Genomic DNA, 24779 nt, shown 5'->3' with positions numbered 1-24779 from the left:
CCACATAATCTGCTCACCCGGTAATTTCAGGAATTTAAATTAAATGATACAAGTTTTTTTGCACACAATTTTGTCCTAAAATCGTGAATATTTGGGCACAAATTGGCAAGAATGGGGAAAGAGCGAGAGTATGAGCGCATCAATTTGCGTCAAGGTGGTCACCGTCACCGGCGCGCGGCGGTTGGAGTCGGTACATTCACGCGGCTTCGAGCGACGCGCCACGGCACCTGCGACTGGCTCGAGGCCCGGCGTCGGCGTCGCGCGTCGCGGCGCATCCTCTTCCTCCTCATCTTCGTCGATATTTAGCGTCGCTGTCGAGTGAAGTTCAATGTTAGCCCTTGAATTACAGCCCGTGTCCCGTAACCGTGCCCATGCCCAATCCGCCAAACGAGGTAGACCGCAAGACGGAGATTCAAACTTCAGCGCATGGGCAATACTTGTTCGCGTATACTGCCTTGCTAAGGTTAACGCCGTATGAACCTTCAGGTGTTGCCAAAATTCTTTTGATAAAGAAGAATTTCATATAAATGTTAAAGTGCCTTATATGCTTTACGTGCGGTCTAATAAATAGAGATGTTTCATGTGTGAGGAATTTGCGATTTGACCATTGATTCTTATGTAAAAGTTCGGAAGAAACACGATGGTGCTACTGGTTTTTCTCTGAAATCAACTCCCAAGCTCAAAAAAAGCTCTCAAGTTGAGGCCAAAATTGAGGGGATATCCCACGCTACCCTGAGAGTCCACCTCTACATCAAGACAAACTCTCCATGCAAAGATAGGAAGCAAATACATTAGCAGTCATGCCGTGTTTTCAGTTTTAGAGTCCCCAAATAAAGTGGCAGCCCTGTCAATGTATTTGCTCCCTATCTTTGCATAGAGAGTTTGTCTTGATGTAGAGGTGGACTCTCAGGATAGCGTGGGATATCCCCTCCATTTGGGCCTCAAGTTGAGATCTTTTTTTGAGCTTGGGGTTAATTTCAGAGAAAACCAGTGGCACCATCGTGTTTCTCGCGAACTTTTACACAAGAATCAACAGTCAAACGCAAATTCCTCACACATGCAGTATCTCCATTATCGGCGTTTAAAGTTTCCGAATTTTGTCCGACCTCTCCCACTGACTCGATCCTCTGTGCGGCGTGGCGCGTCGGTGGCATCGCGACGCTCGGCGACTCTCGGTGCAGGCGGATCGGAAGATCACGCAACGCACATTCTCACACACTCGCGTGCCCGGCTAATATCATTGTGCACGCACCGCTATTCGGCTACCCATTGTCTCCCATCCGACGGCGGGAGTCACCAGGCCGCCGCATTGTCATCAGACTCAAAATCATTAGCATCACCCCCCTCAGCGTCCCCTCTCGTCCCCTCCCGGAGCCGTGCTTTTCATCCCGACGTCAGCCCCCCCCCCCCCGCACCGACCGCGTCTCTTATTAAAGCTGATATGGGCATCGCCTCGCGGGATCTCTGTGGAATGGGGCATCGAATGACCGCCCTCCCCCGCCCCCCGACTACACTGTCGTTCTGAGGAGAAACGCCGTATAAACATTCGAGAGTTACCATTTATATTCTTTCGATAAAGTGTTCATTTCAGAGGAAAGTCTTGAGTATGTGTACTTGGAATGGAGATGTTGCATGTGTGAGGAATTTGTGATTTGACTGTTGATTCTGATGTAAAAGTTCGCCGGAAACACGATGTGGCCACTGGTATTCTCTGAATTTAACCCCCAAGCTCAAAAAAAGCTCTCAATTTAAGGCCAAAATGGAGGGGATACCCCGCGCTATCCTGAGAGTCCACCTCTACATTCAGAAAAACTCTCCATGCAAAGATAGGGAGCAAATACATTGACAGGGTTGCCGTGATTTCAGTTTAAGCGTCCCCAAATAAGGCAGCAGCCCTGTCAATGTATTTGCTTCCTTTATTGCATGGAGAGTTTATCTTGATGTAGAGGTGTACTCTCAAGATAGCGTGGGATATCCCCTCCATTTTGGCCTCAACTTGAGAGCTTTTTTTGAGCTTGGGAGTTGATTTCAGAGAAAACCAGTGGCATCGTCGTGTTTCTTGCGAACTTTTACAAAAGAATCAATAGTCAAATCGTAAATTCCTCACACATGCAACATCTCCATTGTTTTACTCCATTGGTAGTAAGTTTAGGTGAAATTGCGAACAAAATTATCTGAAAAATCGGAAGAAAAATATTGATTGATAAGTTTTCTAGACAAAGAGAAGATTTTTTTTTAAAATACTCATTACGATCCGCTAGATTAAATCGTAAGTGACGTCAAATTTAAAAGAATGAATTCACAGGTTTTGGATACTTTGCATTTCATCAAATAAAAAAAAAATATCCAAGTATCGGTGGGTATTGAGTTCTGACGAAGAAAAGAAAAGAAAAGAACCAGGAGAACAACACTTAATAGCTGAGGAAGGAAAATGAGAGAAGCGAGAACTAAAATCTACAGGTCAGGATGATGAATGCAAAGAAAATAAGCGAGGTGCAAGTTCCTATCGTGACGTGCAGTGCTCTTCACCAAGCCCTCACAAATACTAAATTTCCTTGTAAACTGCTAATTTTGATTTAGAATTGCATTTTACAAAGAGGAATTTCACGAAAGTTTGATTGAAATAGTCGTTATATCTCCATTATTCATTTGTAAGAGCAACCGCGGGTTATCTGTACGAGTGCAGCGTCTGGCCGTATAAATTTCCTTCAATTGATCGGATATGCAACCCGAGCGCAGCGGTGCTAGTTTAGTTGCTCGGTAAAATGTTCAAGCCTCGTTATGACCTTCGGTGAATTAATACCTCGAACTTTCTTCGTATACTTCGAACTACGAGGTACGTGCGCGTCTGATGTTACTTCGTTAATTATTAAAATGAAAAGAGGAGCTTTCTCTGTAAAGGATTGTATTTTTTACAAGTATTTCTGTAAGTTTTACCCATTAAAACACGACTCTGTTAAAACCATTGTGGTAAAGTTTTAGGCATGTTCCTTTTACTCTTTCGGTTGTTTTCCCTCTCATCTCCTTCCATCCTTTCTTTCCTTTCTTCGCTGTCTTCTGAAGGGACAGGGGCCGGGGACCAAGCCCTGAATGCCCATGTCCCTAAATTCGCCACTGAAAATGAAAATGCGCGGTCGCTGAAATTTGCTTTCACTGGTTGCGAGGGATTTTTTATGAAGGTTTCTTTGATCTAAACGGAATATTCTCAGTATACTGGCTCATCATCCAATTACACCCTTCCTACTCACTCCTTTTTCAATCCATTCATTAAATTGCGTGGACTGATCTCTGTTTTTTTTTTTTTTTTTTTTTTTTTTTTTTAATTGTTATTTTTATTGAGCGCTGTGTTGATTTTCATGCACGAAGCAGGGGAGATATCCATAGGCAGTTCAGTTACCTGTATAGTATTCAAAACCTACAATGACCATGGAAGAGGGCGGGGGAAGGGGGGATGGAGTCAATTTGCGGCTGGCAGGGATGAAAGTCCTGTACCCTCTTTTCGTTGGCGGCCTGACCGGCGCCGCGCCGCCCTGTATTTACGCGCAGTATTGTCATCTCTCTAGCGAAATTAGCTTTTTTCATTCATTACAGTCTGATAATTCCCGGTGAAAATGGCAATCTTGCTTCCATGGCGGGTGATCAATTAGAGTAATCATGAAGTCTAACTCTCGGACACATGTAACTCGCATTCTGGCGTATTTGCCTTTGATTTACGTCATGGGCTACAAACAGAGTGGACCGCAGATTGATGGGGTGATGCCGTCCCATCAAAGCAAGGCGAGCACATAATAGAAAAATATATGTTACAAATATGTTTGGATTAATCTGCACCTCTTCCCCTCCCCCCGCGTACTACCTTTTTTGATATTTTCTAATTAAACAGAGCTTTCTATCCAATAGGCTGAAAGGAAAATTAAAATATAAAACGAATTAATTAATAGTATATATCGTCGTTTCTCTGGCGTAAGGACGTATCTCTATTTTCACATGAGCCCTGAAAAGCAGAGAGTTACAGAGGCGGATCCAACAATTTGGCAACACCAAATTTCCTCCGTTTAAATCTATGCTAAATAATCGATCCTTATCGTAGCACCTGGCCCCTTCAAGAATCAATACATTTCCATAGGTTTATATCTCTTTATCGCATGTATTAATTTTTTTTCTCCGGTTTTTTTTTTAAATTTTCACTATAATCTTCAAAAAAGTGTAAAGCCAATAATAGATTCACAATTTGTTCCCATCGAAATTTTGACACCAATTCAACAATATTTGCAAAAAAAAGATACTTGGACTAAATCGTCACACAATGCGATAGTTAGGGTGAACCGTCTTTTTGATCTATTTTCTTTTATCTAACTCATCTGTGAAGACTTTTACTTAAGTTTCTATTTCATTATAATTACAACATTAATGTGCTATTTGTTAGTATGTAAATTCTATAGTTACCTAGTGTCACGTTATTTTATTTCAATGCTGTTTCAAGGTCAACGTATTTTTCTTCTATGCTCAATTCTTTTAAATCATCTTGTTCCTCAATTATTGATTTTTCATGCAAATAGATCTCGTTTTGTTTCTTTCCTAAGAAATTGTTTTCTCTAATAATTATTTTACTCAGGCGATATGTCTTTCCTTCCTGAAAATAAATTCATTATATTATCATACTTCATTCATAGGTTAATTTTTTTATCGAACATGCTATATTCAGAAAATCGACTTGTCAACTCAAATGTTGAATCAATTCGACAAATAATTACCTTGCCGCAATCACACGCTGAATGTGGGAGCTGAATGTTGCTTGAATGTGGATTTCATCGGCCCTATGGCTGAATTTTGCGCGTGACGCGCAATGATTCTCGCCAATCATCGGACTAATGTTGCATTTTGCATGCGTTAAGGGGTGGGAAGGAGGGAGGGACGGACTGAGAAACTGAAAAAAGTACGTTACGTAACGGTAAATATTAAATAAACTTACCTATATATGAATCCTTGAACTTTAAACAATAAGGTCCATCACCCGGAATATCAATTCGATTTGCAGAGAAAGAGGCAAAAGCAACAGCACTATTATAATATCTGATATGCTTTATGAAATTTGGAGAATATAAAAATAATGATTTCAAATCGGTATTTGTCCGAATACTCGGTAAAGAAATTAAGCCATTTTGGCAGCAGTTATTAAAATGACCATTGGACATTTCATTCTGAAAATGGCGAGCATCACAATGATGACAAATTATATTCATTGAACCGACTGAAAATTTGGTAACAAAATTTTCATCAAAGTTCTGATCATCAATTTTATACTTCCGAAATGAAGAAATGAAACTTTGATTTTCTATACTAATAACAGAGTTAAGTTCTTGCTTCACTAAACGAACATGCGAAGAATTCTGGAAAACGCGACCACGTTTTGGAGGACGACCGCCTCGGTCATTGACAATTTCACTCATAACAACTGTTAAATTTTAAATTAAAATTAGTAAAAATTATTATTATTTTAACAAAATCATAACTGAAAAGTTCAATTTTTAAATTAAAAAAAATAAATCAGAAGAAAAAGGATGAAATGAAAATGGAAATTAATAATAAACATATTTATACACATTGAAAAGAAACAGCGTGAAAAGTTCTGATCGGAAATGAGAAAAAAAACTTGGAGGTTATTGACTTAATGAGGAAAAATTGGCAATAGGAAAAAGATGGAACCAATCATGAAAAACCGTAAAAAAAAAAAAAAAAAAACGCGGGAAAAGAAAAATGTAAGTTGATGGCAGTTGAGTGTTGGAAGTAACCTCACTTAATGATGATTGTTGAATGAAAACAGCTGATAAAAAGACAGCAAACAGTAAAGTAAGATGCGTAGCAACAAAACTTTTCCGAAAAACAAAAAACAAAAAACCCCCACTTCCCCTCATCCAATTTATGAGTTTTTAGAGATTTAAAAATCGGGGACGAACCCCAGAAAATAATTTATAGTTTTCCCGAAGCATTGAGAACAACACCTTTCAAATGAACCAACGCCCCTCGCAATTAGTACAGTGGTTGATTCACAATTTCATTCTATTTTTCAAATTAGATATTAAGATTCTGAAGGTAATTTTGATGTAAAATATCGATGACTTAAATGAAAAAAGGGTGTATTTGCGATTGCTGTATTGCAAATTCACGCATCACATTATGAAAAGGACAACAACCTCTTTTTATCCACGTGAAGTTTGAAAAGTTAGAAACTTGCATTTGTTTTTATTGTAACAAGTTTTTAAAAATCGGCCCCCTGCTTCATATTTAGGTCAACATCAGTCCCGGAAATAGACCGCGTATCGCCAGATCATGATGCATTCCGTAAAATATAGACCTTCAATATATGAACAGAAAATCGTAGAGTTGAGGAAATGCAGCTATAGGGTGGGCCCGAAAGTGGCCCTCATCAATACCCCTCAGCGCTTTTTTCCCCCTAAAAAAAAACCGGTAATTTTACAATGTTTGTTAAAAAAATGTATAAGATTCCTGAGGGTTTTCGATGATAAGTGCTGCCCGAGAAAATCGGACAGTTCTACCAGGACGACGGGGTGTTCTTTTTTTTCCTCCAAGCGAAAAAAGCTTTAAAATACTTGAATGGAACGTCCAGTTTATTCTTTAAGTTTCTCCCTCCGCGATAGGTCATGAGCGAGGAGATATCCGAGAGCCGATTCAGCGCTTACAATCTAAACCGTAAGCAGTCAGCGGGGCGAATGTAGCGATCCTACGGGGAACGTTACCCCCTCTCCCTTGGTTCATATCTCCAACCCCCAGCCCTCTCCCACCCCCTCCTCTTCCGTGTCATCCCGCATTTCTTGGCATCGATTTTGCCGACCGTCGCTGCCGCATCCCAAACGCCTCTCCGCACCTGACCAGCCTCAACGTTATGTCGCTGATCCGCATTCCTCCTCGTTTATGTCTCGTTTCGAATGGACGTTTTTTCAACGCTGGAGCTCAAAGTTAGTATGTTTAAATTATGTGAAATGATGGTTTGTGGTCTTGAGAGAAATGATAAATAATGAAACGTTTTAAAACCATCAGTAACTTCAAATTTGGTCTGTGTCAAAAACTTTTCTAAGAGTCGTGTACTTCTAACACCTTCGATGTAATTGAGAGCGGTTCAATTTGTGTGAAAAAACACAGTAGTTATATTTACCGCCGGGATACATAATGCATGTGCCTTGGTGGATTCAGACTCATCTTCAAAAAATGACGATAGGGTACGGGGTACGGGTTTGTTGGATCTTTTCACGTTGCGCACAATGCTGTGAGATGTTAGTATTTCAAAAAGTTGTCACCAATCAAAAACGCCTTCAGTTTCGCGCGATACTTCACCGCTCACACCCAGAGGTGTCTGTATCTTAAATTGGACCGTGCTAATCAGAAAGGAACCAAACCACATCAGCTATTGCCAATTTTAATTGGGCAATATAAATTTTTACATGTAAATGGCTGTGCAGATTTGTTTGCTAATTTCAGTGAATTTTCTGCTTCGTTCAAAGTAAATTCCCTAAAATTTTCAAAGGAATTCGAGCAAACGTTCTCCTGTAAGAAATTAAATTGCCTGGTTAAATTTGGCGATAACTGATGTGGCTTGGTTCTTTTCTCCTAAACGCGGTCCAATTACCATGCAGAATTCCCTCTTTTTCAACATAAATAAAGTATGCAATTTCGCATTTAGTTGGAAAAACCTTTATGGAAACTGTTCGCATTATTAAGATCTGCATCAACGAGTGTTAAATGTTGATTAGCTTTGCGTTTTTTAGTGTATTTTCCGAAGGTAATACATTATTGCATTTTTTCATATTTGTGATGCAAATTTTACCCTTTTGAAGTTAAATTTAAATCAGTTTTTTTGGATTGCATATTCCAAATGATCGAATGAGAAAATACAAAAGCAAAGGAATAGAAAAATAAATACATAAATAAGGAAACAAGCGGTTTCAACACAAAAAGTTGAGGAGTGCATGGATATTGAGGTCCAAATTAGCTGAGAGTACTTTAATTTTGAAACGAGATAAGAAAAATAATAGATATCTCGATTGCAAAGTTGGATGATTTCGAAGGCGTCGAGCTAGAATTTTAGACCAGCTCGGCAGTCTTGGATTTTTTAATTTTGAAAATTTGACTAAAAATTCAACTTTTACGTCAAAAAATACCATGTTCTCTAAGCTTCACGAAACTCTATGGAACAGGAGCCGATATAGTATTGCACTATGCATAGTCTCCCTCATATCCGACTGAAGCTTATTGCAGCACAATTAGATTCACAATACAATCACTTCAAAACTAGCTTTTTTGAATCATAAATCTACATTCTATTTTCGCCCTCGTCGTCATTTTTTCAAGCTCTCCGATTCCTTCAATTTTAACTTTTTGTCACAGTGATTAACTTTTTTGAATAAATGTCTCCCTAGTTTTTCGACTATTTAAAGATATTGGCCTCTTGTATGCATTATTTTTGAGCTTTCACACTGAAAACAAATCTCGGTGTATTTACCGAGAAAAGGGTAAAATTACTAATAATTCAGGGTTTTATTTGATCCCAGTTTTTTCTTGGTAAAATTACCATTTATGGAATTGGTAATTTTACTGGACCTTGGTAAAAACGCCAATATTTTTTATCGACTGTGGTAGAATTACCGAGATAAAACGGTAAAGTTACCGGAAAGTGATTACCATTCTTACCCGAAAAAACAGTAAAAATACCGGTTTTTAGGTAAGCTTACCAGTCTGTCTTGGTAAAATTACCAATAATTGGTAAAAAAAGTGAGATGGTAAAGGTACCAACGGACCGTGGTAAAAACGCCGAGAATTTTTTTTCAATGCAATCCTGAAAATTCTGAATTATGATCGAGCTGTTCTATCGAGTCGGAAAGCGGCCCTTAAAACGCGCAAAACAACCACCGAGAAAAGTGCTGCATATTGGCTGGGAGGAGGAGGAGGGGGGTAGGGAGAAGTCCCCGGCTCGAAATGATGGTACTTTTGGCGGTGAGGAGCGCAAAAGACGACGAGCTTTTTCTTCGGAAAAAGCTCGAGTCTTGAGCGATTTTGCTGCCGGCGTCAATGAGATACTTTTCAAAGAAACTGTAAAGGGTTGCTCTTCAGTCTCCTTGCGTTGGTAAAAACGGCGGTGGACGAAGGGAAAGAGGAGGAGGCCTTTGAGACGCTGACATATCACGACACGTCGTCGTCTCTCCGACGAAGGAACTTAACTCCATTCCAACGTTGCCAAATTGGCTCAAACAATTAATTTATTTTACAAAAAAGCACCTGTGCAATTCTTAGCCACATTTTTTCTGATTTTTGCATAAAATCTGAAAAAAAATCGTTGAAATTTTCAGTAAAAAATGTCCTAGATTCTCCTGGTTAATATTTACTTTGCGAGGGGAAATTTGGCAACATTGACTTGGAGTTAAGTTCCTCCGCGAGGTACACGACGACATGAGTTAGAAAAAAATCGAAGACCGCCATACCACCACTCGCGCGCTCAAGTACTGCCTGTCAAAGCTCTAGAGCACACCCGATTCAGCGCGGCTAGGAGAGAGGAGGGGTTTTGAAAACATAAGATACAATGGCATTAAGTTGTTGGAGTAGGTCTTAAAAAACCACGACGAAGTCCCATCAAAGGCTGTGCTTCTCTCACTTTGGGCCTATCTCATGAATGCATACATATGTGATCTCCCACGGGGTCTTTAGTCCACAAAAATTCAAATTTAGTCATGAATACAAAGGGGTAGAGTCATACTATACGAAACTTAGTGAATGGGCGGGGTGGAGAGGATTTAAAAATAATAGACCAAACCGGAGTTATGACGGTTTGAAAATTGTAGTTAAAGCTTAATTTGGGGAAGAGTTTTTAAAACTTAAGTTTTTAAGCGTAAAAAAGGTTTTAAAGATTTTATGTGTTATGCCTCGTCAGGGCCGGATTTACCTACTTGCCGCCCATGGGTCGCCTGTAATTTGCCGCCCCCTTTTTATCCGTTTTGATTCATCAATAAAAACCATCAAGAGAACGTGCCGGAGGGGAAGGGGTGCATAACACGCGTTTACTCGTGTTGGACACATTTTTTGCGAAAGCCCTGTCAACACTACTAACAAAAGTTTTCGGAACTTTGCGCGAAAGTTAAGTTCCGTAAACCTATCTCTGTGTGAACAGGGCCTTCCATTTGTAAGAAATGCACGTAAAAAGTATGCAAGAACAAACATAAATGTGGTTTAATAATTTTAACTTCCACCGCGCCGCCGCGAACGCACTGTGTTTGAAGCAATGCGTGAAGTATTAATGAAGTCTAGTAGGCGCTATGAGTTTCGCGGTGACTGCAGTGTTCTTGACGTAATGCGTGAAGTATTCATGCAGTCTTGTAGGCGCTATGCGTTTCACGTCAACTGCTGAGTGCCGCTGACCGCACTATGTTTGACGCAATGCGTGAAGTATTCATGCAGTCTTGTAGGTGCTAATATGTGTTACATGCCGACCGCCGCGCTGACGGCTTCTCCTTTTCATATCAAGTCCTCGTCATTATTGCTCTCTGCGCCGCGCCGCTCCATGCCAAATTGCATATTTGGTTTCTCTCTTAGCTCAACAAATTAAGGGTGCTGTATATTTTATCACTGAAAGACGACAAAATTAGAAATTACTATCAGTGGCGTGGCATGCTTTGCGATCTATCGATATTTCCCCATTTGAAGCTGTGGTAAATAATCGATTATTAAGGTGTTCGCTGCGAACACCCTGTCTATCGATACTTTTCCATACGTTTAAATGACCGATCAATCGATAAATCGCAAATCACGCCACGCCACTGATTACTATACCTCAGGAAATGAGAGATTTTGTCGCCTTTTCTCGTTTGTATTTTTTCTCTGAATCCGAATTTTTTTTTATACCTACATTTAAAAAAAAAATTGCAAAATTTGCCGCCATGGGCCGCGGCCCATGTGGCCACCCCCTTAATCCGGCCCTGTGCCTCGGGCTCTGTAGAATCCCTTAATTTTCTTTCTGTGATGATACACAAAAATAACCTCAGTTTGGGGGTATTTCATCTTTCGAGGTAAAAAACTCGAAAAAAAGGCCGCTAATACCCCTGACGATTTGAAATATCGATATTGTTGAAGCCCATTCAACCCTGGGACAGCCTGTATTTTAGCCTCTTTAAACCTGCTAAATAAAATGTAAACCACGTAAGCCTCTAAAAAAAGGGGAAAAGAAACTGATTTGAGAATAAACCATGAATACAGTACGTATGGTCCGAAATGGAGTCTGCAAGGCGCGTCGCGGTGGGCCGAGTAAATAGAAAAGATCGGACATGAAATTTTTGGCCATAATTTCGAATTTTTAAGTTTAGCTCGTCACAAATTCGATTTCAAGGGGTGGTTTTGAGAGGGAATTTCACGAAAAAACCATTGTAACTACTCTTAAACTCCTTTGTTTCACATTTTTGAATTAATTAGCTTTCAAAGTTTCTAGATTTTTTCCGATTTCTCCTGTTGACTCGGAGAAAATAGGAGAAATCGGAAAAAATCTAGAAACTTTGAAAGCTAATCAATTCCAAAATGCGAAAGAAAAGTGTTTAAGAGTGATTACATTGGTTTTTTCGTGAAACTCCTCTCAAAACCACTCCTTGAAATTGAATTCGTGACGAGCTAAACTTAAAAATTCGAAATTGTAGCCAAAAATTTCATGTCCAACCTCCTCTATTAGCTCAATCCACTGTGCGTCGTATGCGCTGAATCGAAAAGAGCTAGTTTGAACACACATCAAAGTTTATATGAGTGTAGCTCGAAAAAAACAAGGATAAAGACACATTCTCCGACACTTCCTTCCTCCCGCAGAGCAGAGCAGTGCAGTGCATGAATGATACAATGATGGACGCGTAAAACGCTACCCATCACTCTCTCGAATTCGAGGAAAAGCCGCTCACATCCATCAATGAAATAGCAACAAATCCCTTCGCCCGCTCCCCCCGCCAACCGCCTCTCCGAATATGCTCACATCATCATTCATTGCTGCAGCGCCGATTATTAACCACTGTTCCGTTCAGTTATTTCTCACCTCGAGGAATTCTCCGCTGTCAATTTAATTTCAATCAGACCTCTAAAAGAGCAGCGGATGGATAAAACATTACTCTGTGCTTGTTCAACACAGTACTTCTCTCTTTTGCAAAAATAAAAAAAAAAAAAAAAAAAAAAAAAAAAAAAAAAAAATCAAATTATTTAGAGAACCGTCAGTGCACTGAGAACAAAATCGGTCATGTGAACCGAACGGTTAGTGTTCCTTATCATCCCAAATATTCGGTTTGTCTAACTGAACTTTCGGTTCATGTAACCAACGGTTTGACATATGTGACCGAACTTTGTTCGTCAGTTCACTTTAACGCACAAGGTCGGTTACATAGACCGGAAGTTTGGTTTGAAAAACCAAAAGTGCAGCTTGACAAACAAAAAAATCAGTTTGACAAACTGAATTTGTTGGGATGATAAGGAACAATGTACTTTGGTCCATACGAACGAATTGTTTTTTCAGTGTGAGAAACGGGACGAGGACAAAGCAGCCTGAATTAAAGAAGGTTGAATTAAAAAAGCGGACCAAAATTATTAATACGCTACGGGAAAAAATCATCTCAAAGATAACAAATTTCATAAAGGCTACTGTCATGGCTCATATTGAACACCGAACTTTTTTGGGCCAGGTAAGTGGTGTGTTATATAAAAATGAGTTTTCCAGAAAATTTGAGTTTTCGTAAAAGAAATTAGGCAAGGTCCGAAGGCTCATACGGCACAATAAAATACTGCACCTTAGCATATTTGACAATTTTCACATTTTATAAGCATACGAGAGCTTTTCTTTTCCTGTAAAACTAGTCAACGTTAACCAGCAGTTGGGGCAAATGGAGTTGAAAATTTGACTGCAATGGGAACACCGAAAATATGTTACACCTCTGTTCCTTGATTATCTGATTCAAGAGGAAAATTGCGCATCTTTCGTATTTTGCGAACCAAGTTCAAAACTACAATTCAATGGTCATCTTACAGAATACTCGGAACATCGCGCGATGTTTAATGGTCCGATGCATCTAAAGGCAGCACTCTCGGTGGCTTGGCACTTGATTCAACATTAAAAAGGCGCAACAAGTAGAGGTTAGGATCCGCGCATGAAAAATCCACAGCGGAGGAGAATAAATGAAGAATAAAGCACGCTGCTTTTGCTTTCGGGCTTCTTCCGCCGACGCACAGTTGATCGCGTCAATAGGAGAGGTCGGACAAAATTTGGAGACTTTAAACGCGTATAACTCCGTTTATACAAGACTTTGAAGTTCTAAATGTGGTTCCATTGGTTCCCTCGTGAAATTTTCCTCCCTTAGCACCCCTTGAAATGTAAAATGTGGCAAAATAAACACCAAAATTTACAGTTTTAGTCAAAAATTTCAACCTCTCTGAATGACTCGATCCACTGTGCGACCATTGAGGCGGGGTGAGTCCCATCCCGGCTCGCTGGTAAACGGAACGTCGCAACAATTAGAGAATGAGCGTTATAGATATGACTCAAGGGACGAGCCAACAACTAGAGGGGACGATAGCACGGAAAAATTAGGTTAGGGTTCTCTCCCTCGCCCGGCTGTAGTGCGGTGAGTGGCGACAGGATTATTAGGGATGGAACTCTTGGATTCTATACGAATAGCTTAGGCGCGTCCGAAGAATGAACACGTTTTCCTCCAGAAATCCTGCAAGCTGGTTATTGAAAAAAATAGACAAAATTGACCTTAGGGCTGATTATTGAAATTGAGAGATAAGGCTATAGACAAAGAAGACAAATGGGAAAATAGAGCAATCTTATTGGTGGAAGCATTTACAAAGGTTGCGATAGACAAAGGAGGTGATAGACTAACCAACGGCAACCCATAATAGACCTTATATTTGGTCCATAATTTTCTTCCTTAGTCTATAAAAACCAACGGTTTCAACCAATAGGATCGCTCCTTGTTCCCTATGTATTCTTTGTCTATCAAAATGTCAAAAATCCGGCAGCTGGGGTACAAAATCTGCCCGATCATGCGGATCCCGTGATCGGTGAAGACATTTTTGGCAATGTGAGAACATTTGTATCCAGAACGACACCCGAAAAATGTTTCGATTTTTTTGGTCCTTCGGGGAGACATTTCGATCGTACTTATATAGCAACGGTTAAGGACAGAAACTCCTGAGAAATAGTGAACCCCGTAATTTTCAGTGCTTAATTCATCCATGGTCTCAGTTATACCGATATCTTAAGTAGAAGGGGGGATTTTTTTTTTGGGGGGGGGGGTTCAGAGCTGGGGCCCCGAAAAATACATGACGCTCAAATCCTCATCCCTTTGACTGAAGATATCGATATTTGTGAGGTCGTCAATGATGCGGGCTTGTCATTTTTATTTGTCCATAATCGTTGCCACAATTCTTAAAAAACCATTAATTTTCCGAAAAATTGGGAGACTGCAGCTCCTCAGCGGGAAATTTTCGAAAAACTTTACAGGGAGAAAATGTCTTCGACCCATAGAAAACGCTCCTGCAGTGTGGTGGTTTAATTTTGGATTACCCTGTACAATGCTCCTGTAGCCACCTCACGGGAATCACAAGGAACTTCAATTGGTGGCAAGGTAACCTCTAACCTCTAACGAGGGGTCCATTCTTTTGTAATCCGGCGTCAATGGCTCTCAATTGATCACGTCCGAGACGCCACAGAACATCTCCGTCGAAGGGTTGAACAAGAGTCGCCGAGGACTTAAAATGGAAACGAAAAAGTGAAAAAAAAAATGCGAAGCTGAGGAGAATCTGGAATGCGAGCTTTAATTTCCCACCTCGCTATTTTCCTTCCCCCCCCCCCGCTCCGCTCATTTTTCCCTCCCCGGAGCGCGTCAATTTTTTTGATGTTTGCCCCGGGAAAATCAGGTTAGCGGCGCCTCACGTCCCGTTTCCCCGCCGCGCATCTCGCCTCGTTTCGTCGCCGGAATTCTCACCATCTCGCCTCGACCGTCTAAATAGTTTTCGCACCACCAAATTGAAAGGAGCCCCCCCCCCTCCCCTCTCCCGCCGACATCACTTCTTCCTTACGACACTAACGCAGGCGGTTTTTTACTGTCTTTAAGAGGTCGGTGAAAATTCTATTGCCGGCACTTCCGATGTCGGTATCTCCTGTTTCGTTCCTCGGTTTGCTCTCATTACCAATGTTGCACGGTTTTAAGCGCTAGAGGGCTGATTATTGGAATTGATAGACAAAGCTGCAGACAAAGAAGACATGCTGTTTCATTCCTCGGCTTGCTCGCATTACCAATGTTGCACGAGTAATAACCGCTTGAGGCCTGTGTTCCCTGCGGGCTGATTAATGAAACTGATAGACAAAGTGATAGACAAAGAAGACATAGGAAATATGGAGCGTTCCTATCGGTTGAAATGGGTGATTGTTATAGACTATGGGGTAAGGTTTCGAATGAAACAAATTTTTAACACGCTTCCAGTTTTTACAAGAAAAATCAACATGCATCTGAGGGCTGTGATTGTTGAAATTGATAGGCAAAGCGATAGACAAAGAAGACGTGGAAAGTAATGAGCGATCCTTTCGATTGAATTGGCTGATGGTTGTAGACTATGGGGCGAAAAGACGGGCTAACTAAATATATCTTGTCGGTTGCCGTTAGTCAGTGTAGTACTTATCTCCTTTGTCCATTGCAACCACACGCCTCAACCAATAGGATCCCTCCAAATCCCTTTTGTCTTCTTTGTCTATCATTTCAATAATCGGCCCGCTGGCCGCAGCGCAGCCCAATATAAAATACGAAGAGCAGACCGCCTGGCTGCTACGTGATCCAACCCCCATCGGACGCTTTGATCTCTCAAAGCACCACTTCTTGGACCATATTTTGTCACTCTTGTGGCGCTAAGGCGTGTTTCGATTTCAATTTGCTGTGAGGAAATCAACCAGCATCCCCATTCAAAATTTTATGAAATTTTCTTGTCCATTCGTTGATCATATCCGCAAAATTCTAGGAGAAATAAATTGGTTTCCTTCCAAAAAATTAAAATAAGAGATGAGGTTTTAAAACGCTGCAATGTAGATGTAACCATTACAGTGACAAAATGACAACACACCAGACCCGTGTATACCTCTATGAATGGTTGTGCGAGAATAATCAGAAGCGCCTTCAATTTTTGTCATATGCAATGCGGATATCCCTCGAGCATGTATAGTTGCATCCAGGCGCTGAGAATCACCATGAGCAAATCCTAGACTGTAGCAAATGCTCAATCTATATCGTATCACATCAATCAATGATTATTTGATTAATTTAATGCTCTTTAAGATGGTCATCAATTATCCCAGGACGGAAAATACCTTTAAACTCAATGTCGATAAAGGTATTTACCGTAAGCGTATAAGTGAAATAAAGATTTTATCGGCCCGTGGGCTGAAGACGATAATCCATACCAGCTCTATCTCATGAATTATTATAGATATGATCTGCCCATTATGCTTACAAGCAAGCATTTTATTTGAATAAACCTGCAGTTTTTTCCATTGGCAAATTGTTGAGAAGAAAAGAAATCCTCAAATAGTCCTTGCATCTTTGCTTTTAAAAGAAAATCCGTGAGCAACTCCCTCGAGTACCGGTTCGATAAAGAAAATAAGGTAGCCTTGCGTATAAGAGTCACGTAGCAGTAAATGACATCAATGTCAATGATTTCGAACCACAGGGCTCCCCGACAACAGCAACTACAGATTCTTTTCCGATATAACGACGTCAAATCAAAACCCTTTATGTTCGCGCAAGAAGTTTACCCTTCCCCTAACCTCCAACCTCTTTACAGTACATTCTGTCTTTTTCACCCTTCTTTTTCTGCCGTGCAAAGACAGAACCCGTATGAGAGTTCTGATGTTTTCAAATTCCTCCATAAAATGTATGTTTTTGAGAAGAGTTAAAAAATGCATGTTGATTTTTTAAATTTTCAGAGACTTAATATAAAATTGCACATTCCTATAGAGGAGACTTCGCACCAAACAGATGTATCGCTTTATAAGAGTTTTACAAGTATATAGTTAGTGATGAGCTGACAGATGTTTTTAACACTTTTTTTTATCTGAGAATGAGAAAAAAACTAACTTTAGAAAGAGAAAATTTACCACCTTGTGACGTCATGAAACGAAGAGAAAAAACTTCCTGACCCAAGGCTTAGGTCCAGTTGAAAACTTGAGATCCAACTGCCAACATTTGGGTTGCACATCTGAAGTACTTCAGGATTTTGGTTGAAACTACTGTGGAGTTAACCACAGTACTTCAGAAGTGTGTCCGAAAACTTCAGAGATTCATATGGCGGGAACTTCGGGTCCAATTCACGAGGTTTTTTAGAGTATTTTAAGTATATTACAGTAAGTTATAATCAATCCTCAAATAATCGTTCATTTTAGAAACTGATAATATTTCAGTCCTCAGTTCACTGAAAAATGTTCACTTACCAGTCCAACCTATTGAATTGTAGACACGTGAAAATTCTCGATTCTGCAGTGAAAAATTGATTTGAGAAAATTCAGAGGTTTCCAGAAAGGTCTTACTTCATCAGAAGAAATTAGACAACGTTGATATGCTCATACGGCGGTGTTCCTTAGCAGGACATTGTAAACGAAGAGACGTACGAGCAGTAAGAAGTCTCTTACAGCGTATGACAGGTTATGTGCGAAGCCTCTGATTTTGGTTTCGACAGCCACGAACCGCGTCCCGTCTGCACATCTACAACTCCGTCTCTTTCTCGACACTAATTCTATTTCTCGAGTTTAGTGTCAATTCCCTGGTTTGCCGCCTTTTTCCTACCTTGAGCATCTCTTGAAAATCGAATAGTCATGTTTTCTTTCTTTCTTGATTCCGCGTGAATCCACACAGATGCGAACTCACGTCTACTCTTCGAGGCTGGGATACGTTTACAAAAGACACTAAATCAGACCATGAAGGCTATTTCAATTGTAATCTTCCGTCGCATTTCTAAGGCGCAATGATACAACTATTTGAACTCGCCGGAATGCATGAGGTATCACGTCGCATTTGAAGGCGTTTTCAAATCAGCCAAGTTCCGATACCCGGATTATCGTTTTGCATACTTCATATTCTTTTGTTTTCATTTCTAACCACTTGTTTCATTATAATCCTCCTATAAAAATTACCCATTTGCTATATACAATTCTAGCTGGAGCACAATTAAGCTATGCATTCACCACTGCAAAAATGTCAAAGGAAATCGACAAGCCGGTTACTGAAATTCATATAGACAAAGCTATAGGGAAAAAAGGCAAATCGATGCGGAGGAAACCCATTGGTGGAAGCAAGCGGTTGCAATGGACAAAGGAAGTAAGTAATAGAGCTAACTAACAGCAACCCATGAGAGACTCTGTAGTTAGTCCATCATTTTCTCCCTTTGTCTATAGGAACCATCCTTTGCAACCAATAAGATTGCTGCATAATCCCAATGTCTTCTTTGTCTTGCAAAGTCGCAAACGGAGATACGTCGTCTTGTCCTTTGGCCATCAAAATTATGTTTTGGAAATACAGCTGAGGGCTTAAGTTCTAAAAGTCAAGAACGACAAAATGCCTAGCAAAAGTTGGATTTTTTTCTGTGGCACACATGCATCATGAATGCATGTTGGAAAGATTTCAGCATAAAAAATCGTAAATTTATAATTTACGAAGAAAATATGTTTTTGAGGAAGAATCTTTTCCATCGGTTAATTTCTTTTCAAGATTGAAATCCCTATTGGACTTAATAATACCTCTTTCTCTGAAGAGTCTATTTTTTTAATCTTGGTGCGCCACGATATTCGCCACGCCCTAATCTCGATTTGTGAATTTTCCGTTTCAGATTTTTCCCATTTGACCAAAACACTACACATTTTGGTAAGTACGTACATTTAAAAAAATATAGTGTGCCGTTATAATTTGTCGTGTCTTACGAAGGCTATTTCCATTTAAATCTTCCGTCACATTCATACGGCACAATGATACAACTATTTGAAATCTCCGGAATGCGTGAGGTATCACGCCGCATTTGAAGGCGTTTTCAAAACAGCCAAGTTCCAATACCCGGATTATCGTTTTGCATAGTTCATATTCTTTTGTTATATTCCGTACCACTCGTTTATTTTTAATCCTCGTAGAAAAACCACCCATTTGTAAATACAATTCTAGCTGGAGCGAACTTCAGCTATGCATTCACTACTGCAAAAATGTCAGAGGAAATCGACACACCCAGCGTGCATGGAAGCTATTTCCATTTAAATCTTCCGTCACATTCTTACGGCGCAATGATGCAACTATTTGAACTCTCCGGAATGCGTGAGGTATCACGCCGCATTTGAAGGCGTTTTCAAATCAGCCAAGTTCCGATACCCGGATTATCGTTTTGCATAGTTCATATTATTTTGTTTTCATTTCTAACCACTAGTTTAATTATAATCCTCCTATAAAAATTACCCATTTGCTATATACAATTCTAGCTGAAGCGCACTTCAGTTATGCATTCACCACTGCAAAAAATGTCAAAGGAAATCGATAAGCTCAACGTGCATGAAGGCAGGCCCGCCATAACGGCGGGCCGTGTTACCGTTTTTTATGGAAGCTTCAAAATGCGTCCAATTAGTCGTATAAATTCTAAAATTTCTCGGGGGATGCCCCTCGGACCCCCCCCCCCTCCGTGCTTGGGGCCCGGACCTTAAAACCGGTACCAGGGCCCGAGATGGGATGTGGCGGGCCTGGTCTTACTCCTCCAATATAAAGACTTCATGTTTGCTATATTTAAATGTTAACTTTTTTAAAATCTGTGTTTCATGGCATGCTGTAAATTTTAACATACATTTTTCGTTCATGAGTTGAGAATCGTTAAAAATACAATTCTATGATAAAAATTTTTACAGAGATTTTTTTTTACATGAACATTGAATTTTTTGTTTCACTCGGCAAATGAAACAGGATTTTAATATAATTAATAATATTTTACTATTTGCCGAGGGATTTGATAAAATGCCTGATTTGGCTAATTGCTGCGACGTATAAATCTCCATCTCATCACCTTCCGACCAAATTATCGCAAGCGCCATGCGACGTTTATGAAAATTTCCGCCGCCATTTTACTTTTGTACACAGAAATGGTTGAACGAAGTTGTCCAAAAATTGCGCTGAATTTTCTTTGTGCTGCCGATGAAATTCAGTGAAATTTTCAAACAGATTCAACCAACAATTTTCTGTAATAAAATAAAATGGTGGCGGAAACTATTAATCGTCGCATGGAGCTTGTAATACTTTGGCCGGAATTCGACGATCTTCTATCCCTCCCCCACATAATCAGTGCTGTTTTATAAATTCCTCAAAATTAGCGTTTCTTGAGGATTGGTAATGAATATACGCGAGTTTTGTTTCCGTGAGAGGGAATGAGAGGGGGTGATCGGAACGAAGATAGATGTACCCTAGTGGGAGCTAATGACACAGTCTGTGACGCTAATCAAGGGTAGCGGTGCTGGTGGTGCGATCAAGCACAGGTATCTGTACTTCGCGCCCTTAATTTACAAAATAACTACAGTGCTACACACTCATGTATGCGTGTGTTGGGAGTTGCTCGCAGTATATCACAGGTACTCCGGAAAGCCGGGGAGGGTAGGGAGATAAGATCGTTGTTGGCGGCTGTTGTCAAGTTTTGTGCCTTAATTGTACCAATTGGTAACCGAAATAACCCTTAGCGTTGTTTAATGAGGCATTACGAGGCATAGACTCGTTATCAACACAACTATGCTGGTATAACTCAGGGCGAATAAAGTCAAAACGCCTTCAATTTTTTCACATGCAACACAGACAACATTAAAGGTCGAATAGTTGTATCCAAGCTTTGACCCCAACTTTACGCACACATCAACTGGATCGCACTTAGCAAAAAGGAACCAGCACGATTGCAGTGTTGTAATAATTTTGCTTCTTCATGATTATCTGAAAAATCACCCAGAATAGCAAAAAGCTTTGGCTTCCCACCAAAAAATTGTCAATTTCAAAGGAATAGAATTGTGTGAATTTGTGTAATGTACATATATTAAGTATTTTTAAAACGGAAGGAGAGGTTGCACGATTTTCAAAACACTAATCGCGCTGGTTCCTTTTTGCTAAACGCGATCCAACTCACTCGAGTGAAATCCCAAGATGTGAAGAACATCTCACTTTCTCGGATTTATTAACAGCGCTTACCTTTTTACGTAAATATTGTTAAACGTACAAGTATACGTCAATAACCGTTGTTCCGCGAATAGTCTTTTACTTGAAATGTTGGGAAAGGGAATATATAATTATCAGAATGCTGAAATGTGTACCTTGTCTAGTGATACACTGTCGTGTTTCTCGGAGGAACGATATCTCTCTTTTGCGGAAAGTACATCTTGACGTTTTAACAGGTATCGTTTTTTGCCGATACGTAAGTTCAAACCAGAAAAATATAATTCCATGCCATGGCCAAGCCGCTCTTGAAAGACCAGAAATTGGAGAATCGAGAGAATATTTTGGACTCATTGTCAGATTAAATCATGACATGAGTAGGCATCTGCTCCGGACTTTGAAATGCGATAAAAGCTCCGGTCGTGACATAGGCAACTGGAGACTTTTAATTGAAAAGCGCATCTTAGATTACGGAAACATCATACTTCAGATGGAAAGGGAAGCGCCGGCCTTGATGCCGATATCGTTGTTATTTGGACGTATTTCTGTCAAGCAGAACTTTATGCATAAGAATATATACATAACGGGGTTCATTTCATGATGAACATAGTTCCGTTTGGCAGATATTCGTCCATTTATAGTTTTGATGATCTGACACAGTTCTGTTCCTCAGTTTCTTTTAATCGAATTCAAGAATGGGCCTGTTGCAAACTTCAGCAAAAGCAAGAAAAAGATGAAAAAGTATACCGAAACACGCATATTGTTGAATAAGTTTATTAACTTGGATGCATTTCGGGCTTAGCCCATCTTCAGCGAGCAGTTAAAACAAAACACAGAAACAAGATAATTACAGGAAAGAATTGTCAGAATGCATGATGGAGAGGCATAGCGAGAGGCAAATCGAACTAAAACACTTGGGAACTGGTCAAAAAATGAAAAAAATGTTAAAAGATGTTTAAAAAACCAGTGGGAATAGCTGATAGAGTTAGCAGAAAAAACAATATGCGTAACAAACTTATTCAACAATATGCGTGTTTCGGTATACTTTTTCATATTTTTCATCTTTATCATAACAGCACGCGAGATGCATTTTTACAGTTATCAAGAAAAAGAGTTAATTCTTATAGAAAATATGACACAAAAAGCACAATGAGCGTATCGGGATGGTATGCAGTACACTCCTAACGTCATACTCTGAGTAGAAAATATGCGTTTTTTAAGCTTTTTGCTTCAAAAATGATATTACATCACAGGCGAACATTTTGTAAGAGGAATTCTTCCATCCAACCCTTGCGCACTAGGATGCTACACAATAGTCAACATGGCTGACGGTTCCGCGCATCCGCGCGCAAATTGTGAAGAACTACCATGGTATTTGTCAACGCAAGCAAAATGTAAATATAAATACGCCGGTCGATAAAATCCCGCCTCACCACATGTGTTTTGGCGGGTTACACTGAAAAAATAAAAAGTATAGGTCTCGATAGAAGATCAAATTCCCGAACCAATTACCATCAAAGTGTCGGGAGTCATCAGTCTTAAACTCATTAATTTGCTTAATTTTAAAATTAAAACTTGGCAGACATGCTTCCTGGGGCAGGAAATGATGAATGGTGGCACTCCATTCTGATCTTACTTTGAACAAAATAGTGCGGCCCGTCAAAATTTGATGGTAGATGGTGACCATCAGTCATCAGCATGTCTACTTTGATCGGAATTGGTTCGGAATTTGATCGTCTATCCAGGGCTTATCACAATCTCAACTATACTCCTGGATCATATTGGCGCCAGGTATAAGAGTAGTTGCACTAGCCAGAGGTATGGTTGATCCAACCACACTTTCGACAGACTCAACCGTACCTCTAACTGGCACCACTACTCTTATATTTAGCGCCGAATATAAGTTGGAGGCCATCTGTTTTTTTTTTCGTTAAAAAAACGTCGTTTTGTTATCATTAGGATTAAGGTGATTCGATGGACGCCATATTTTGTGTCAGAACGGCATGCGATATTGCATCAATTGGTTCCATTTTTTCAGCTACTCGTCATTTTTCTCCAATTTTGAGATGGCAATTCTGTTGTCAGGAGACTAAAGCACTCACTTACCAATTTTAACAAAGAAATTCAACGTAATAATGGCGTAGTTTTTTTAGAGAGAAAATATCGCATTCGAGTGCAGTTTCGATATCAGTATCGAATGTTATATTTTCTCTCTAAAAAAACCACGCCTTTATTACGTTGAATTTATTTGTTAAAATTGGTAAGTGAGTGCTTTAGTCTCCGGACAACAGAATTGCGATCTCAAAATTGGAGAAAAATGACGAGTAGATGGAAATGGAACCAATTGATGCGATATATCGCATGCCGTTCTGACACAAAATATGGCGTCCATCGAATCACAGCTTAAGTTTAAAGAACGGATGGCAAAATAGGGTTTCTTCAACCCAAAAAAAGTGAAACCAAATATGTCGACAAGAAACGACGCTTCAAGTCGAAATGATATCTCAGGGGGAAAATTTTTAGTGTCTTTTTGTCCGCGAGTTGGCAACGCCCTGTAAAGTATCGAGAAAAGTATCCGAGGAGGAATCAAAGAAATGACCGATTGACAGGGGAAAAGGAGAAGTTTACTGAAGGGAAGACGTTGAAGGAGAGCAAGACGGGTGAAAGGGATGAAAGAATCCCTGCAGCGTAACGTCTCAAACAGCTCTCCATCGCTTCTGTTATCCCGCCGTCTGATTTTAACTCCTCTCATTCAGAATAATATTGCATATTTCTCGCCTCTCTACCTCTCCGGTTGTTGTTTCTCAATTGTTTCAAACTCTTCAGCCACCTGCTCTGCCGTTTTAAAGAAAAACGCCGTATGAACCTTCAGCTGTTGCCATATTTCCTTCAATAAAAGTCAAATTTACCGGGAAAATTGTGAATATTTTTCTACACATATTTCAGACAATTTTGTTCGCAATTTAATCTAAAATATCTGAAAATTTCAAGGAAAATCATGCAAAACTTTCCTCACTAATACATGTTTAATTCGAGGAGATTTGGCAACACTCGAATGTTCATACGGCGTTCTTCCTTATCACGGCAGTGTTCTACTTCCTGCTGCTATCGCGAATTTTTCATTTAAAAATTGGCGCTACATTAGGTGAGATTTTTCTAATTATTTTCCGTTTTTCTCCCTCTCATTTGGTACCCCTCTCTCTCTCCTTGTCTACGTTTTATTCCGAGAGTGAATTAATGCAATTTTATTTTATCCAAATTTTTTTTATCTTCTATGCTGTTATATCTCAGGTTAAAAAAACACCTCAGGTTTTGGACACAGTTATCTTGCAGCGAAAGAAAACCGTTAAATGGAATTTTTTCGATAGAGTTTAATGAAACTAATCATCGAGTATCTTGTTGGTAAAAATCGTGACTTTCACGTGGATCGAATTTCGAAAAAAACGCACTAAGTTGCATTTTTTCCAATATAGTTTACTATACGCAAATTCCTGTCAAAACTTCAACGTCGAGAAAAAATAATTTGAAAAAGAATTAAAAATTTTAACTTAT

General features: G+C 39.8%; 1 protein-coding gene across 4 annotated transcripts in view; it reads left to right on the top strand.

Annotated features, from left to right (window-relative positions):
- Positions 1-24779, top strand: part of LOC109032594 (octopamine receptor beta-2R) — a 291710-nt gene that overhangs the window by 234329 nt on the left and 32602 nt on the right. For 2 of the 4 annotated variants that reach the window (XM_019044811.2, XM_019044809.2), the window contains exon 2: positions 18898-18932. The exons of the other annotated variants lie outside the window; for them this stretch is intronic. The gene's annotated coding sequence lies outside the window, so the exon portion shown is untranslated. The remainder of the gene's footprint in view (positions 1-18897; positions 18933-24779) is intronic. 4 annotated transcript variants of the gene reach the window in all.

The sequence above is a fragment of the Bemisia tabaci genome, chromosome 8 (assembly GCF_918797505.1).
Source record: "Bemisia tabaci chromosome 8, PGI_BMITA_v3".
NCBI classification, from domain to species: Eukaryota; Metazoa; Arthropoda; class Insecta; order Hemiptera; family Aleyrodidae; genus Bemisia; species Bemisia tabaci.
Note: the sequence above shows the minus strand (reverse complement) of the source record. Positions and strands in the feature narration are given on the sequence as shown.